The following is a 5,221-nucleotide window of genomic DNA, read 5'->3' on the forward strand; positions in this document are numbered from 1 at the left end:
CCGTTAATATTTTTTTTTCTATTTTAGTATATTTATCATACATGTTTTTTATATAAATAAAATATATATGTGTGTGCATCTTTATATATATATATATATATATATATATATATATATATATATATATATATATATACACACATATATATTATATGTATATAAATATATATATATATACACATATATATATTATATGTATATGAATATATGTATATATATATATATATATATATATATATATATATATATTTGTTTTCAAAATATAATTTTTATATTTTACAAATTATATTTTAAAAACAATATGTATACTGCTCCCCATATGGGGGTACCAAGTTATTCTCAACTCACATTTAGGTACAAATGCACTTTCGTAAATGATTGAATTTATTCAAACGAATCGCAAAAACAAAAATAAATAGCATTTATACATACATACATACATACATACATACATACATACACACACACACACACACACATATATATATATATATATATATATATATATATATATATATATATATATATATATATATATGTAGATGGGTAGATATAGATAGATATATATATATATATGCATGTGCTTTTTAGTGAAATATGTCATTTTCTAAAACCTACCGTGTTTTTTTGGAATTCGGCAATATGCAGTTAGAAAAACATGCGTACACATATTAATCCAATATTTAAATATTAAGTTTATATGTACAGATGTTTTTCGTCTTGAAAGTTACATCAGTTTACCCTTCTAAATAAATATACCATCCTAACAGATTAATGCTCATAAATTTAAGTGTTAATTATCACGACCATAAGTTTTAATTAAAGTTAACCCTGACTTACCTTGAAGATATTATCTTCCTCATATCAGGCATAAAACTGGCTACATTAATTCTCTCTTCGTTCGCCATGTTATTTTTATATATCGGCTTTGACGAAAACAAAGCGCCAAAATGGCGTCTGTCGACACAATATGGCTACCCTCATTCATTACTGTTGATGTAGAATGCGGATAAATGAAAACATTGAAAAATAGTTTGTATTGGCGCGGGAATAGTCAAGTATATAGAAACGTTCATTTATATATATATATATATATATATATATATATATATATGTATGTATATATATATATATATATATATATATGCGTAGACGTTCAGTCATGAATTATACGTACATATATTTTATCCATATCTGTAAATATATATATATATATATATATATATATATATATATATATATATATATATATATATATATTTTACACTTGTATATTTTTATATATGCGTCATTTAGAATGTAAATAGCTATATATATACATACATATATATATACATAAATAATCTTTTTATTATTTCTTTAAGTAGAAGGAGACATTATATATATATATATATATATATATATATATATATATATTTGTTTTGTTTCTTGTTCTGAGAGAGTTGAGTTGGATCACTTGATGGGCAGGAGTGTTAAAAAAACTGAAAGAGATCAAACAAGTCAAAAAATAAAAAGAAATGCAGAGAAAATAGTAGTAGAATTAGGAATACCATCCTTGTTAATATTATTAGTAGTAGTTGTAATAATATTATTAGTAGTATTAGTAGCAGCAGCATTGGTAGTAGTAGTAGTAGTAGTAGTAGTAGAGAGAGAGGAGAAGAAGAAGGTAACGAAAATGACACATTGGTCGGAGGGTAGGGCTAAAAAAAAAAAAAATGAAACCAAAAAAATAATCTTTTAAAGGTTTTTTTTTTTTGTTGGTTTTTAAGGACATTCTAGTAAAAAAAAAAAAATGAAAAAAAGAAATCGTCTGAACCACTTAAATGGAAGTGTTTGCAGCCATGGCTAAGTGGAAATGATGGGGGGGGGGAAATATGAGTACAAACGCACACAAGTGTGTATAAGTTAATAAACCTATACATAAAAGAGACGCACCCGCACACGCACACACGTGCGCACGCACACGCACACATAGATATATATGTACACGTATATATAATGTAAAATATACTTATGGCAAGTCAGCTACACATAATAGTTTGTGTTTCATTTCCGTAGGAAATTATCAGACTAAATGCATTTAGGTGATTTCCGGCCCAGCTCATTTGCCATAAGTACGTATATTATTCATAGTACTTATAAGATCTCGCAGTACCAATTTATATATATATATATATATATATATATATATATATATATATATATATATATATATATATACACTTCAGAATAGTGTAATACACTAGATCTACTGGTATGGAAATCCAGTGATTATTGGCCTTACAAAGTACTATGTGCTGTAATATTTTATAAAGACAATCCCAGCTAAATAAAATATTGCTCAATATTCCAGACAAAGCAAATAAATCCTAAATTATTAATTTAAATTCCCTGACGTGAAATGGTTAAGTTTATTTCCTTAGACATTGAAAACCTCTACGTTAAGGAGATACACTTTTTGAATTGTATTCTTTGTCATTTAATAAAAATTCTACATTAAACGAAACCATTTTACGTCATAGTAATAAAATTACTAATTTATGATATATATATATATATATATATATATATATATATATATATATATATATCATAAATTAGTAATAAAAAAATTAAAAAATGTATAACAAAGATAAATAAATCAACAGTAGTACTATATATACAATATATATAATAAAATATGCGGCGTAGTCACGTTGACACACCGGTTCTCGTCAGATCTCCGAAGTAACACAACGTTGAGCCTGACTAGTATCAGATTGGTGACTGTTTGGGAATTATATATATATATATATATATATATATATATATATATATATATATATATATATATATATATATATATATATATATATATATATACACTCGGATGCCGTAGATTCCTACCCTTTCATTGTAGTTATTCTTATTGCATCTATTTTCTTTATCTATGCCCCCTAAAAAGATGATGTAATTAATTTTAAATATATTTTCTTTGTATTTGTTAAATAACAACATTATCTCAAATTAGATTAATATTTTCAAATGCCTTTTCCTCTGAGGAGATGAGCCTACATCGAAAATCCGTGGATTAAGGAAATAATCTTGATTATATTCTTAATTCAAACAATAAATTCTGTTATGAAAACTGATGTCTTTCTAACTGAAATTCAAACAAAAAAACACACTACATATATATATATATATATATATATATATATATATATTTGTAGTCATCGACATACAGTCCTGTTTTGTTGTACCACTACTCATCAGTGCCGCAAGACTAGCATCTCTCCCAAGCCAAGGATTGAACCTAGAACTGTCGTGTTGACAGTCGGCAGTTCTCCCACTCAACCATGGAATCGACGCCCGTAAATAACTCATCGAAATGTCTATTTAAATAGACACCCGCCAACACTTATATATATATATATATATATAGACACCCGCCACCAGTATATATATATATATATATATATATATATATATATATATATATATATATGTTTATATATGTATATATATATATTTTGTCCAAATGAAATAAAACTTTGGTCATAACTAGTTCATTATATTCAAAACATCACATCAAAACACTAGAGTCTTTGGCCTTTTTTTCTCCGTTCTACAGCATATGTTCTAGATGGCCTCCATTTAGGTTTTTTTTTTTTTTTTTTTTGCGGGGGGGGGGTCCCCCTGTATATATATATATATATATATATATATATATATATATATATATATCTTCTCTTCTCTTCTCTTCTATCTTCTTCTATTCTCTCTCTATATAAATAAAATGAACTCATTTTTTTCCGTCTGATTTTGACATTAATAGGATTAAAAATAAAGATATTTCATGCAAATATAATATGTACAAACGGCAGAACAATATCTGAGGTGTGTTATAAGCTTATTATTTCTCAAATTCCTCGATAATCTTAGATTTCTATACTTTTTCTGCTGAGAAGTCACGGCCAAAATCGGTTAAGATCAATGGAAGTGGTAAAATATTTTCTCTCTAATAAATTCCTCCTCCCCCTGCCAACACTTTACACCGTTTGGGGATCGTTCACAAGGAACAGTTGAGAAGAGAACACCGGTTTGGCTTCGTAGTTCTTTCATGTGAAGTTATTTAAAATCACAAAACTGAGCTGCAGTGCTATGTGGCGTAGTGGTTAGCGTGCTGGACAATTCACATTATATTTTCACGTTCGCGCCGACCTACCGTAGTCGTTTTTTTTTTGTTTTTTTTTTCTAAACAACTGGAATGGACTTTTCTTGGTGGCCGAACTGTTAACGTTGCAGATGGTTTGTTTTTTTTCACACTTTATTTTCCTACTTTTACTCATGACTCCGGGTTTGATCCTTCCTACTTACCTACCATAACATTTTTTAAAACTCCCCCCCACGTCCCGGAAACAAACACTCGGGCAACACCGGGTACCCCCGCTAGTATATTTATATATTGTTTTATACCATCTTTATTTATACCATCTCTTTGCTTATTGAATATGTATTTTACCCCGTTATGCAATCCTCTACCTTTCTGTCTTCCCTCCATATTGCCACCATTCTCCATATTATATTACCCTTCCCCATTTCTCATATCTCTAAGTCTTATAATTCTAAATTTCTCCGAAGTTCACAGTACGACTGTAATCAATCTATATTAGTTTAATCACCACCATTGAGAGAAAAGGCCTGCTACCTGTAAAATGATGTCACGCATAGTAGGCAAAACAAGTGAGAGCGGTTAAGCGGTCAGACTGTAGATAATGAATGACAGTTTTTGAAATAGGATGAAAAACTTTGTCTTAATGTATTGAAAAAATAAAAAAAAACTAACACGATTTATAATTGGATTTAACTTTATTCAATATTAATAAAGAAAAAAGATGGAAAAGACTGAATTAATTCAAAAAGAAAAGTTGTACCGTGCCCCTGCATTAAAAGATAAACATCGCAATTTATGTAATATTCAAAAGGCAAAAATTCATTTATTATTTTTATCGTGAATATTTTGTGAATTTTTTTTTGCGTATTTAAAAAAAAAACAAACAAAAAATCAAGCTATATATTCTCTCTCTTTCTCTCTCTCTCTCTCTCTCTCTCTCTCACACACACACACACACACACACACACACACACACATATATATATATATATATATACTTGCAAAAGTACACGTCGTTGACTGGATTCAAAAATAGCTTACAGAAAATGGACTCTGATTCATGAA

The 5,221-nt window shown here is 27.9% G+C and overlaps 1 long non-coding RNA gene across 1 annotated transcript in view; it reads right to left on the reverse strand.

Annotated features, from left to right (window-relative positions):
- LOC145258333 (uncharacterized) overlaps positions 1-1,216 on the reverse strand; it is a 129,683-nt gene extending 128,467 nt beyond the window's left edge. Inside the window, exon 1 of the long non-coding RNA XR_013864092.1 lies at positions 841-1,216. This is a non-coding gene — a long non-coding RNA (uncharacterized LOC145258333). The remainder of the gene's footprint in view (positions 1-840) is intronic.
- Positions 1,217-5,221: the final 4,005 nt, after the last annotated feature.

This window comes from Euprymna scolopes, chromosome 33 (genome assembly GCF_053919585.1).
Source record: "Euprymna scolopes isolate OS-2025 chromosome 33, ASM5391958v1, whole genome shotgun sequence".
In the NCBI taxonomy this organism is placed as follows: Eukaryota; Metazoa; Mollusca; class Cephalopoda; order Sepiida; family Sepiolidae; genus Euprymna; species Euprymna scolopes.